The following is a 14,015-nucleotide window of genomic DNA, read 5'->3' on the forward strand; positions in this document are numbered from 1 at the left end:
CCCTGGCGCCACACGGCTTCGGGTTTCGGTTTGCCATTGTCAGAAAAGCCCAGGGAGGTCGCTGCCAGCGTTGACAGCAGAAAGAACCTAAAACCTCATTTTGAGAGTGATTGACGTATTGTTTTAGACAGAAAGGCAAATCTCTATTTGGGTTACATTCTAGGACTTTTGGTGATCCAGTTCTCTGCTGCCAGCAGTGGATCGGCCTAAGAATTTGAAGAATGGTGACCCGTTAGTCAGTGACCAAAATTTCTCCCTCCTGTCACAAATCAATCACCCCTTCCATCCAGGCGCAACGACGCGCCATTAACAGGGTAGTTGATTCTTTAGTGGGGGTTAAGGGGGCGTTGTAGAATGCCTTTACCTGCTAGGTGGCAGTAGATGCCAGTACCCTCACCTTGCTTCATTTGGGGAAAAAAAAAGTCCCGCTTACATTGCCAGAGGCCCTGTTTGGGAGAGGGCAGGGTTGAGTTATATGTCTGTGTAAGAAAGTGCAAACCTGGCTTATGATACTGTATATTCCGTGTGCTGGACCCAATCCAGAATAAACTCATCATTTCAGCTAGATTCTCTGTCCACCAAGTACTGTACAAAAACACGGCAAGTCGTGATTGACATCTCTCGAGACTGTAGCAGGAGTTTGAAAAGGATGGGCGCCTGCTGGGAGCTTTTCTAAATATGGCAATGCTTCTGATTCCAATCTGTTCGCTGTACCTCTGCAGCTCTCCTGTTCTTACCCGAGTAGAATTTGGTTTTGTTCTCGCTGAATAAAACTGGGTACATCGCGTTCTAAGAAACCCTCCTTTTTCTGCAAATGATTGTCCTTTCCCTCCCGAGGTCACCTCGAGTCTCTTTGTGGAAGGGGCCACAGGACCTGACCTGTAGACTTTCTGTCAAACGATTTGATGAATTAAAAACAAACAAATAAATACATAAAAGGAAAGGACGTGAGTGCTCCTAGGTGTGGTGGAGGAGAAAGTTTATTACAGACGTGTGGGAGAGCATAGCCAGAGGCCGACACAGTGTGAACAGGACCAGACTGAGTTGGGCTATGTGGGGGGGGGGGGGAGGAAGAGGAGGGGGGAGAGGAGCATAAGGACAAGACATCGTACAGCAGCCAGAAGGTACAAAAGGGAAGGGTAACCAAAATGTCTGCATTACATAGGGAAGAGCCCCTGGGCTGGAGAGTTCAGGGTAGACAGAGGGATATGCCAGCCATACCCTGTAAAAGGTACAGAGAGATGCTGAGAAAACCTGGGGGCCAGGTCTGCTTTGACATATTAAAAGGGCACCTCAGCCATTATAGGTTTGAAACTTAACACCTGTCCCTATATCCTAGCACCAAAACCTGTCATGTGAAGCAAAGCTATTTATGAAACTTGTGGTGGTTTGAAAGAAAAGGGCTCCCACGGGTTCACAGGGAGTAGCATTATTGGAGGTGTGGCCTTGTTAAAGGAAGTGTGTCACTTGGGGGTAAGTTTTGAGGTTTCAGATGCTTAAGCCAGGCCCAGTGTGTCTCGCTCTTCCTGCCAATACAGATGTAGAACTCTCAGCTACAACATCATGTCTACTTGTGTGTAGCCATGACAACAATGGCCTAAACCTCTGAACTATAAGCCGGCCCCAATTAAATGTTGTTCTTTATAAGAGTTTCTATGATCATGGTGTCTCTTCACAGCAATAGAAACCCTAAGACAAAAGTATTTCTGCTGTTTGTTCTCTGTGCATATGACTCTGGAAATGTTGTACAATGATTTTTTTCTAATGTATTTGCATTTAACTATCAATATTTTAAAATATTGCTTACTTATTCAAATGTTTAAACTTGAATTTCAGCTGTGAACATGAACAAATTCTTTTTAGCTCTTCAAGATGGAAGTGGTGGTCGGAAGAAGGGTGACTTTCTCGTGGAATCTGTGGTTTCAACATTCAACTCTGCAGGGTACCAGCTTGGGTCTGAAATAGCCTCCAAGGCAGAGGTTCTCAACCTTCCTAACACCGCAACCCTTTAATACCTGTCCTCATGCTGTGGTGACCCCCAACCAAAAAAATTATATCATTGCTTCTTCATGAGTCTAATTTTGCTACTGTTAGGAGTCATAATGTAAATATCTGATGTGCAGGATATCTGATATGCAACCCCTGTGAAAGGGTCGTTTGACTCCCAAAGGGGTCACCACCCTGAGGACAAGAACCACTACTCTAAGGCCAGAGTTAAAGTCTTTGTGCCCTAGTTACAATAATAGTGGGACCAGGTGGCCCTCGCAAGAGGTAGGGCCTGGTGAAGATCTAAGGTCATTAGGAGTGTTCCCTCAAGGGGGACTGCAGATCCTGATCTCTTTCTCCCTAGAGGCAGACTTTTCTTTCCGCCCACCAGTTCCCAGATAACCGACATAGAGACTACGTATTCATTGTAAATGCTCAGCCAAGAGCTCAGACTTATAACTAGCTAGCTCTGACATTTTAATTTAACCTATATTGTTTATTTATGCTCTGCCATGTGTGGTGACCTTTAGTAGCACGGCACCTTCATTGCCTGCTCCCTCTACATCTGTCTGACCAACTCCTCTGACTCGCCCTCCCTCTTCCTGTCATTCTTAGTTCGGTTGCCCCACCTATACTTCCTGCCTGGCTACCGGCCAATCAGCTTTTAATGAAACCAATCCAAGTGACAAATCTCCACAGTGTACAACGGGATTATTCCATAGCACCTCCCCGTTTGCTTCCCAAGATGCCCGGAGAGCATGGAACTTCATCCCCCATGTGCTCTGGGCTATAATGTGCTGTGTTCTTTTACCACAGTTCCAAAACTATAAGCCAAAACAAACCTTTGTCCCTTCATTACAAGATGCTGGGAGTTCCATCCAGAGCCTAGCACCTGCTAAGTGTGTGCTCTACCACTAATCTACATAAGACAACCTTCCTTCTGTGCAAGTTGATTTGTCTTAGGTATTTATGGTAAGGAAAGCTAAAACGTCACTCTGTGAGCTTGGGATAAGTAACCTATTGGTCCTGTTTTTATCTGCTGTCTTAGTCACTGTTCTATCACTGTGAAGAGACTCCATGATCAAGGCAGCTCTTACAAAAAAAAAAGCATTAAAATGGGGGCTTTGTTTACAGTCAGAGACTTAGTCCGTTATCTTCATGACAGGGGTCACGGTGGCAGGCGCGCATGATACTGGAGAGGTAGCTGAGAGTGACATCCTGATCTGCAAGCACACAGAGAGGAACACTGGCTGAGGAAAGCCCACCCCCAGTGACACACTTCCTCCAACAGGGCCACACCTCCTAATCCTTCTCAGACAGTGCCTCTTGCTGATGACTAAGCATTCGAATACATGAACCTACGGAGATTATCCTCATTCAAACCATCACATCTGTAAAATAATACTATACATCTTGTAGGAGAACAAATCACGCGGTGCATGTAAAATACCAAGCGTAGCACTTGGCCCACAGGAAATGCTCACCAAATGATTGTTATATTAGGAGGAACGGATATCATAAAACCCTGTATTGTTTTTGGGTTGTTTTTTTTTTTTGAGAAACAGAAGTTGTCCTTAGCTAACCAGTCATGATGCCTTCTTGAAGGTTTTGTAGTAGAAACGTATTAAGTGTTCTCGAAAACAAGTAAGAGACTTTAGGAGAAAGAAATCCGTGTGCCTTGAGAAAGGTTAGCTGCAAAAATTTGCCTCGTGGACAAGAATGAGCCCTATTGACTGCCATATAGTCCTTGTCTGTTTGACCCCTTCCACTTGAAGGCAAAATGGAGTCAATAAAATCTCCAGGAGGAAGTTTCATTTTCCCACTCAAGACACGTGGTACCTTTGTAACAAATCCTTCGTTTTTTCTGGAACCAATTTTCAGCTAAAATTCCCTGTCAAGGGCAGTGTCCTGAGGCAACTTGAACCAAGATTGTGTTTCTTTATAACCTTGTGCTTGGAGCTTAGATTTTTCAAATAGTTCCCTTGTTTTCATTTCTTGCCTCCTTCCCTCAGAACTGTCAGTCATATGGTGGTAAACAGAAGCCCAAGGCCTCTTTATTTTAAGGGCAAGTGTTCTTCCCTAGAAGCCACCCAGACTAGCTGGAGAGGATTTTTTTTTTTTTTTTTTTTTAGTGCATGCTAACCAAAGAGGGAAAGTTCTGAATTTGCTGATGGACAACAGAGAAGAAAAACAAAACAAAACAAAACAAAAAAACAAAAAAGCAAAACAAAGCAAACAAAACACAACCACACAAAACACAACCACAGCTGCTCTATTGTGTAGTAAAGGTTTAGTAGCAATGTGGGGATTTTAACATGCCAGGGCCCAACAGTGATTCTCTGGAAGGCATTTTCTGATCAAGGAAACAAGTTTCATATGTTTAAATTCTGAGCTCCAAGGCTCTAGTTCTAGGTACTTGGCAGAGTGGTGTGTTTTTAAATCTTCCATGGACTCCCGTTGCCTCATACGTGTTTCTTTTTCTAACCCAGTCTCATCAGTGAGAACTAATTTCCTTTCGTATTCTTATCGTTTGCTACCGTGTTATCTATGTCTTCTTTTACACAAGGGCTTCCTAGTTTTTCTAGCTCATGAATGCATTTTTTTTTTTTTTTTTTTTGGTCGTAGTTGAGGTCTAGCTTTACTCAGAATGTGAGAAGGCGATTCATTTCATTGTGCTATCGTAACCCTCCGATGCTGGCGCACTTTCCTCTGTAGCTTTCACTGACATTCACAGTCAGCAGACGACCTTACCTCAGCCTTCATCCACCTTGTCTCAAAAAACGTCGACGTTTCCTCTAGACTTTGTATTTACCGTCCCTGGTCTTGCGAGCACGCCTGACTTTCCCACTTCGCAAATTCACAACCGCTGACTGTCTCAGCGTTCGTTGTTTCTTATTGTCTGGCTTGGTTTGATTTGGGGCTACGTCTTGATGTCTTGGTACAGGATGCGGGCTGGTGGCACGTTCCTGGGCTTAAAGGGTCTTTCTGCCTCCATCTCATAATAGCGGGACTATGTGGATACTGAGACTAGGCATGTCTACCATCACATCTGGCTTATTCTGCTTTCAACTTCTGTTTCTAGAGCATCTTTTCCTTTCAGATCACAAAAATGCTATAGTATAGTTTAAAAAACAAAAACAAAAAATAAAAGAAGTGTTCTCAAACCTTGTATGTTTTATTTGAAAAAAAGGAAAGGATGCTAAGAAGTACATTAATGCAAGAGTTAGTGCTTAATGGCGCTGTTTAATGATGCTTGCCGTGCTTAGCTACTGACCTTGCTCCTTACACTTACTAGAGGGGAGATTAGCCTCCATGTTAGGAAGACACTCACAGCCTAAGGAGGGTTCACACAACGAGGAACAGAGAGCTCCTGACAAGTCCAGAGCAGCCCTTGGCCAACGAAAACAAGACTGAGCTTGAATGACCCTCTGGTTCTGTCAAACAAAATTATTTCAGCCCTGCCTGACACTTCAACAGCCTTGAGAGAACCTTGTTGTGGCCACCAAAGACTTCCTAGCTCCCAAACCAATTGAGATTTATCAGGCCTTCCTCTCTATGACCCTCTCACTCTTTGGCAACACTGATTAAATGTGCAATTATACATACATAATCTCCTGAGCTTTCACACAATTGCTAACATCCATCTGTAAGTACCGGTCTAACAAAACATGGGAATAAATTCCAATCACTAGTGACCATCCCCTTGAAGATCTGTGCTGTGAGGGACCGAGGATATCAGACAATATGGTAAATAATTATTATCTTACTTAATAGATACACCAGGAATATTTTAATTGTTTTATATTACTTATTTTATGGGTGTTTGAACTGCATGAGTGTCTGTGCACCACAAGCATGCCTGATGCCCGCAGAGACCAGAAGAGGGCATTGGATCCTTTGGAACAAACGCTACACAGCTGACTGTGAGTCACCTTGTGGGTCCTAGAACTCAAATCCAGGTCCTGTAGAAGAGCAGCCAGTGCTTTTAACCACCGCATCGTATCTCCAACCCAAACAACCAGATATTTTGAGAAAAATAAAACCTCTTTATTTTCCTTTATGTTACATTATTTTTTTCTTCACGCTAAGGTTAAATAAAAACATACACATTTAACTACAAAATTTTAAGAAAAAAATTTTAGAATGTGTAATAGAGCTTATCACACATAGAAAAGTATTTTTCCACATTCAGGAAGACACTAGAAAAATCACTGCAATTGGGATTTTAAAATTAACTTACAGGCGTGTGCTTCACTTTAAATGTAGGTAATGAGATCTCCATACATCTTGGCCACTGAAATAAACTTCCAGAGAAAACCTCGTAAAAATGTCCACTTAGAGCCATGTGTATGTGCATGTGTGTGCATGTATGTGTGCATGCGTGCATGTGTGTGTTTCCGTGAGAACAGAGGTAGGGAAAGTTGACTCAATTTTAGGAACAATCATGAATTGTGTAATTGATAGACACTTTATTGTGTATGACATATGCCTGCAAGAATTTTTGTGTAATCCTCACACGTGGGATTAAGCGTCATTTGAATTGAACCTTTTCTTGTAAAAGAAAATAAAATCTGTCATATCTCCATAGCTCTCACATCGTAAGAAAAGTGTTGAGCTACAGGGAAAAGTTAATGTTAGAAAAAAAGACAAAAATCTCCTATAAATCATACAATTTATGTGCTTAATAAACCTACAGGCTTAGGTTTTACTTTAAAGGTTGTTGGACCACAGGGTTCCAAAGAGCAGAGAGCCGTGGTTCTCAGCCTTCCCAACGCTGGGATCCTCTAACACAGCCCTCATGTGGTGGTGACCCCAGCCATAAAATTATTTCACTGCTACTTCATAACTAATTTTGCTACTGGTATGAATCATAGTGTAAATATCTGTTATGCAGGATATCTAATCTGAGACCCCATGGGGTCACAACTTACAGGTTGAGAACCACTGGTGTAGGAAGATGTAATCCCCATTTCCAGTTCGTTTTCTTCTCTTTCTCTCTCTGTTTTTCTCTTTCTTCCTTTCTTTCTTTTTCTTTTCTTTTCTTTATTTTTTTTTGAGACAAGGTAACTATGGAGCCAGAACTAGAACTAGCTCTATAGACCAGGCTGGACTCAAATTCACAGAGATCCCCCTGGCTCAGTCGCCTGAGTGCTGAGATTAAAGGTGTGCACCACTACAGCCTGGTCCCAATCTCAATTCTTAATGGTATATGTTGGAAGATTCCGGTTTTTATTTCCCTGTCCTCTGTTCTGACTTCATTACTTACTCCATATCTGGACTTCATCTGCACAGCCTGAAGTGCTGTAACGAGACCCACACGACTGTTTCGTAAGGATGGGGTTGGCACCGTTCATTCTGTGCTTCTGAAGCAGAATGCCTAAGGCCTAGTAATTTATGGATGAAAAACAATACACAGACAAATTTCTCTCAGGAGTCTGGGAGTCTAAGGCAAAGGGTTCTCCTGCAGTAGGTGAGAGAGCAAGAGAAGAGATCCTAACCTGAGCTCTTACGGAAAATCAGGAACTTACTCATCCAATCACTAACACACTCCCAAGATAACACTATGAACTATAAGAGCAAAGCCCTGAAGACATTATCTCCCTTTACACCTTCCTGGATCTCCAGAAACCTCCTTACAGCATTCAACACATAACACATGGTCTCCAAGCCAGTTGGGTATTCCATGATGAGAGGGCACTGGACCATCTTGGAGCCCTCTTGTAACTTACTTCAGCTGTAAGATCATAAATGAGAAAGGACCAAAATCCACATTGTTGGATGTTCTTCAATTGAATAATATTTAAATAAAATTACAATAATCATTCGTTAATTTTTTTGAATGTCAAGCATTGCAAGGATATTTTTCCTGGTTCTTCCAACAGTCTTGCAAGGTTGATTATTATCTTACATGAGAGAGGCGAGCTATTGAATAACTTAGCCAAGCTCACATAGTAAACAAGTGGCACAACAGGGATTTAAATTCAGTCTGGATCTAATATCACATTTTTTCCATTGTTAAGTTCTCTCAACAATGGTTCTTTGGTGTCACATGAGAAGAACTTTCAAAGCAAGCAAAGCAAAACAAAACAGAACAAAAAACAAATCAAAAGTTAAATTCTTCTTAACTTGAAGAATTTATAGAGCTCTAGCTTCTTGGGAAGATGCCTTCTGGGAAGCAAAGTACAGACCTTTTTATCCTACAGAGAGGCCTCTATGAGATGCTCTGTAGCAATGAAAACTAAGAAAGCAATCACCTCATGCAGCAGTCAAGATGGGCTACAGACAGGGGAGTAGGTGTAGAAATGGTGCCTCTGCTGAGAAGTAAACTCATTAAAGAGGCATCACATTCTATCTTTCCTGCTGTGGTCTTGTACACTGCAAAAATTTGTCACTCGTATTGGTTTAATAAATGCTGATTGGCCAGTAGCCAGGGCAGGAAGTATAGGTGGGTTAACCAAACTAGGAGAATTCTGGGAAGAGGAAAGGCAGAGTCAGTCACCAGTCAGATGCAGAGCAAGCAAGATGAGAATGCCTTGCTGAAGAAAAGTACCAAGTCACGTGGCTAAACATCGACAAGGATTATGGGTTAATTTAAAGTTGTAAGAGCTAGTTAATAATAAGCCTGAGCTAAGAGGCCAAACAGTTTATATTTTATATAAGCTTGTGTGTTTCTTTGGTATTGGATGACTGTGGGACTGGGAGGGACAGAAACTTCCATCTACACGATCCCCTGACTACAGCCAGCAAGACTACAGATGAACACATTATACTAACAAAAATGCCGGTGTGTAACCTGGAGCACAGTCAGGTGGCCATTTGTTTCGTTGCCTCCTTGGGCATAAGGAAGCTATGAATTCTTTATGTAGAGTCAGAATAAGAAGACTTTCTGTGGTTTTGCCTCTGACTCCATTTATGGAAGCTTGGGTGAGTTATTGCTTTGAGGTTAATTTAAGTCGAGTTTATTGCTAAAGCTCTGCTTGGCTTTAAAACTCTGCAGTTCAACTAGCAGTACTCTTTATATGTTGAGAAATATTATTTTAAGGTGTGTGGCTTTTGCTTATGCTGCATTTGTTTAACTCTGTGAAGCTGTGATTCTTTGCCTGCCTAAAACACCTGATTGGTCTAATGAAGAGCTGAACAGCCAATAGCAAGGCAGGAGCAAGGATAGGCAGGGCTGGCAGGCAGAGAGGATAAGCAGAAGGAGATATGAGGACAAGGAAGAGCAAGAAAACAAGGAGAGGAGGACATCAGGGGCCAGCCACCCAGCTACACAATTAGCCACAGAGAAAGGAGGAAAGAAAGATACACAGAAATAGAGAAAGAAAAAAGCCCAGAGGCAAAAGGTAGTTGAGATAATTTAGGTTAAGAGAATCTGGCAAGAAACAAGCCAAATTAAGACCAGGCATTCATAACTAATAAACCTACATGTGTAATTTATTTGGGAGCTGGATGGTGGGGTCTCCCCAAAAGTCAAAAGAGTCAAACATCATTCAACGTGTATATAATATTATGGTCATGTGATTTTGGACAAGGACATGTGCTCACATGCATCCAACAAGGTTCTTGGCTGTCGATTATGGAATTACCATGAACAAGAGAGCAAATGATGGGCCAGGCAGGGTGACACACACCTTTAGTCCCAAGACTTGGGAGGCAGAAGCCTGCAGATCTGTGTGAGTTCAAGGTCAGTCTGGTCTCCACAGCAAGTTCAGGCCAGTCAGGGCTACACAGGGAGACCAAGCAAGCAAGCAGTGTTCGGCCCCAGGATGATACTGCTATGCAGTCCTGCCTCTCATCATCCAGACAATGGGTCTTTACTTTGGCTGCTGGCAATCTTCTGTCCTTGAGCCTGACTATCACTTTACGAGGCTCACTAGCGGGCTGGCGAGATGGCTCAGCAGTTAAGAGCACTGACTGCTGTTCCAGAGGTCCTGAGTTCAATTCCCAGCAACCACATGGTGGCTCACAGCCATCTGTAATGAGGTCTGGTGCCCCCTTCTGGTGTGTAGATGTACATGGAAGGAATGTTGTATACATAATTAAAAAAAATAAATCTAAGAAAGATGTTCAGTTGCCTTCTCGATGTATAGCAGAGTCAGACCTAGGTGAGAATAGGTTACATGTGAAACTTCAGCTCCGAGGGAGTTTCAAAAATGTTTACCTTTCCGTCTAGTCTTTGGCACATAGAAGTTGTGTTTAAAGAGTGAATAGATGTTAAGAAAGCCCATGTGCAATGTCTGTGTGTTACGGGGTATATTCAAAAAGGGAGAATAACTTATTTTGTTATTTAAGTAATGTTTTATCTAACGATTAGGTTATATTCTGAACTGAATGGTTGGACCGTTTCATTGCGTGCGTATGGTAAAGGGCAAAATAAGACAACTAAAATGTCACCAGGTGGTGTAATCTTATTGAACTATCTTTGTATATATGGACCATCATTGAATGAAAGAAATAAGCATCATTATGCAACCCTTGACTATACATAAGAATGTGCAGTGCTGGGATGTAGCACTGTGGTGGTCCACCTGCCGGCATGTTTAAGGATCCATGTTCAAATTGCAAAACTAAAATTTAAGTGGTACAAACGTCTGATTTTTTAAAAAAAATTATGAATTAAAATTTAAATAAAACTTTGCTATTCATCAGAAAGCTCTGAGTGTTTCAATTTTCCTTTTGCTTTTCAGCATTGGCTGATTTTGTTTTAACCAAAAATATTACTTGTTTGGGGCTTGAGTGATGATGATTCAGAGATCAAGAGAAGTGGATGCTCTGCAGAGACACATGTTCAGTTCCCAGCACCCACGTGGGGGCTCACAAACATCTGTAACTCAAGTTTCAGGGGATCCAGCACTCTCTAATCTTCATGACGATCAGGCATGCATATGGTGCAATTCGCACATACAGGCAAACTGCTCATGCACATAGATAAATCTAAAACATTTTAAGGTATTACTTGTATAATCTCAGAAAGGATTAATGCCTATTATTCATCTACCTATGATTCTATGTAACATAAAGGTAATGAATGCCCTGCTTTTTGAGTCTTACAGACAACTGTCTTGAAGACATAAGCCACAGGATTAGACATCAAAAGCAAACTTAAAGGGCAGTCAAGACATTATTTCAATTCAGATCGTGTTTTCAAAGTTCAGTGTATTTGAGTAAGTTTTCTTGATGGTGATTCTGGGACAATATAGTAATATTGGAGGGGGAGAGGTGTCTAAGATGTGGAATTTTTATTTGTGTCATTTCTCTCATTGCTTATATTAAAATAAATAGCAATCCATCTAACGAAGTAAAAATCTATGGTATTGTGTGTTTGTTTTAAACAAATAACTTTGAATGACATAGTATTTACATGAAGATCACACAGCCCAGTTCGCAGCAATGGGGAAACACAATGAGAGATGGAGGAAGAAGGGCTTCAACACCATGCTAAGGAGTCGAGATGCAATCCAGTCTTGATCCTTCTAATTCCCTGAACAGATGTTTGTCTATCTTTCAAACTAGAAAATGCTAAAAATATGTTTGGTATATTGTTTTTATAACTGAAAGCTGTGATTTAAACTTGGGAGAGCAGCTTATGGATTTTTCTGACCTTTTGCATAATTATAATTCATAAAATTTTGCTTCTATAATTTGATTTATTTAGTGCCATAGAGAACACAGCTCTTTATTTGGGTGTTAGAGGTGAAAATTTTTTCTTTTAAAAATTCTCAATTTGGTTAAATCTAGGATTTTTTTCTCTTTTAAAATTTTATTTATTCTTATTATTATTGGTGTGCATATGTGTATTCAGGATGAATGTGGGTGCGCATGCCCTTGTGAACGTGTGGAAGGTCAGCAGTCAACTCTGTGACGTCAGTGATTCTTTTACGTGGGTTCTGTGACCAAACTTGAGTCTCCCAGCTGCCTAGCAAGCGTCTTTATCCCCTCAGCCATCTTGCCCATCCATCTTGTCTCTTTCAAGTGCTGGTCATCGTTAGGCTGTGAGAGATACAGCAATCAAAGAAGTAGTCTGCCCTTAGAGCATGCGTGGTTTGTTTAGGAGAGTCAAGACATTCACAGAAGCCTGCAGTGTAGACTGTGAGGCTTGTCATCATGGGACTAGGAGCCCAGATGGGAAGAGGCCTTGATACTTTGTTTGCAAAGTGTGGGGAGGTAGCCTTTCCAGAAAGTAAACAACATGAGAAGGTGTCAGTAGAACCATGAAGGAGCCACTTCCTCTGTGACTGTGAGTTTAATGCCCTAGGAAACCAGGAAGCGAAACCTAGACACACAGAGGGGGAGTTATTCTACCTAAGAGGCAGAGGAGTCAGAGTGTTTATTCACTAGCTCCTACTGATTTTGGCTCTGACCCTGTTGAAAACAGTGGTCCTCCCCAGCTTGGGAAGAAGTCTTCAGTCTAAGGAGAAAAAAAAAATCATTAAGTCGGATGGGAAAGATGAAATAGAACAACTTGAGACCAGATTCTTGTAAAGGGGTCATTGTGACCCTGCTCTTGGTAACTTTTCATGTCTCTTGACATATGAAGTTTGTTTCTCTGATCTTTCTCCTGTGAGGCATTGAGTTCAGGGTCAATTGTTTCCATGGGATATGGCCAGTTCAAGTCACACTCCAGTGATTAATACCGGAATGTGTAATGAAATGTCTCCTTCGGATTCTAGATGCAATATTATTTTCTACTTGAGCATATTCACTGTCTGTAACTTTGCAGAGATCCTTCTTCAGGACCCTGGCTGTATGTTGATTATAATTCAGTCAGCACTTGCATGCATAATGTTTCGTTTCAAGTTTTATTTTATACTAAAAACAATTCACGGATCGTTTTATATGCTTTTGCACGAACTGCAGGATATGCATAATTGCTTATAGACCAAATTTCCTGCCACATTTGGGAGACTGCCTTTAACTCCTTTGACTCCTATAACCCTACCCATCCTAGGAGCGAATCCTGAGTCATAGGGATGCCAACGGATTGCCCTTCTGGTCTGGGGATTGGCTGATTCCCCCTCTGGACTAGGAATAGTATAGCCAGAGGGAGGCTGGAAATAGAAGAAGCTGCCTATAGTAAAACTGGAAGGATACTGTTGCTATTAGCTTAAGATGTGTTACAATCATTTATGCTGTGGAAGATTTGTTTAATGATGCAAAGATGTGTTGCATTCTTTTATGTTGCATTTGTTTAGCCCTGTAGAGCTGCCTTACTTTGTCTACCTAAAACATCTGATTGGTCTAATAAAGAGCTGAATGGTGTAGCTAGGCAGAGATGGGGCTGACATGCAGAGAGAATAAATAAGAGGAGAAATCTAAAGACGAGGGAGGAGTGAGAAAAGGAGAGAAGGACACGGAATAAGAAGGAAAAAGAGGTATATAAAATAGAAAAAGGTAAAAGCCCAGAGGCAACCGTAGTTAAACAGAAATGGGATAATTAGGTTGGAAAATCTGGCTAGAAACAAGCTAAACTATAGCCAGACATTCATAAGAAAGAATATGTCTCCATGTATTTATTTGGAAGCTGGGTGGTGGGCCCCTAAAGAGTTAAAAACAAAACAAAACAAAACAACACACACACACACAACTACTGAATACAGAGATGATTAGCATGGACCCTAAGCAAGGATAACATACAAATGGTATGAATCATTTCTGAGTTGTCTTCTATTAGAGAGAGAGAGAGAGAGAGAGAGAGAGAGAGAGAGGGAGGGAGGGAGGGAGGGAGGGAGGGAGGGAGGGAGAGAGGGAGGGAGGAAGGGAGGTAGAGAAGAATTTAGAAGATGTTCATCTGTATGGTTTCTAAGGAGTTGATCTCCTGGGTTTGCCTATAGGAGGAGACAAGCTTGTTCCTCACTGGAGTGCAGCAGCTCCGTGCATGAACTCAGGACTGTTTGACCAGTGACAGGCTTTGTCTTGATCCGATTATTATTGTGGCTCACCCACTACCGCCCATTCACTGATGAACCTTAGCCTTTCTTAGATCAGTGGTTGAACATAGTGATTCTCAGGTATGGTCCTGAGACAGCCAT

The sequence above is a fragment of the Myodes glareolus genome, chromosome 26 (genome assembly GCF_982192425.1).
Source record: "Myodes glareolus chromosome 26, mMyoGla1.1, whole genome shotgun sequence".
In the NCBI taxonomy this organism is placed as follows: domain Eukaryota; kingdom Metazoa; phylum Chordata; class Mammalia; order Rodentia; family Cricetidae; genus Myodes; species Myodes glareolus.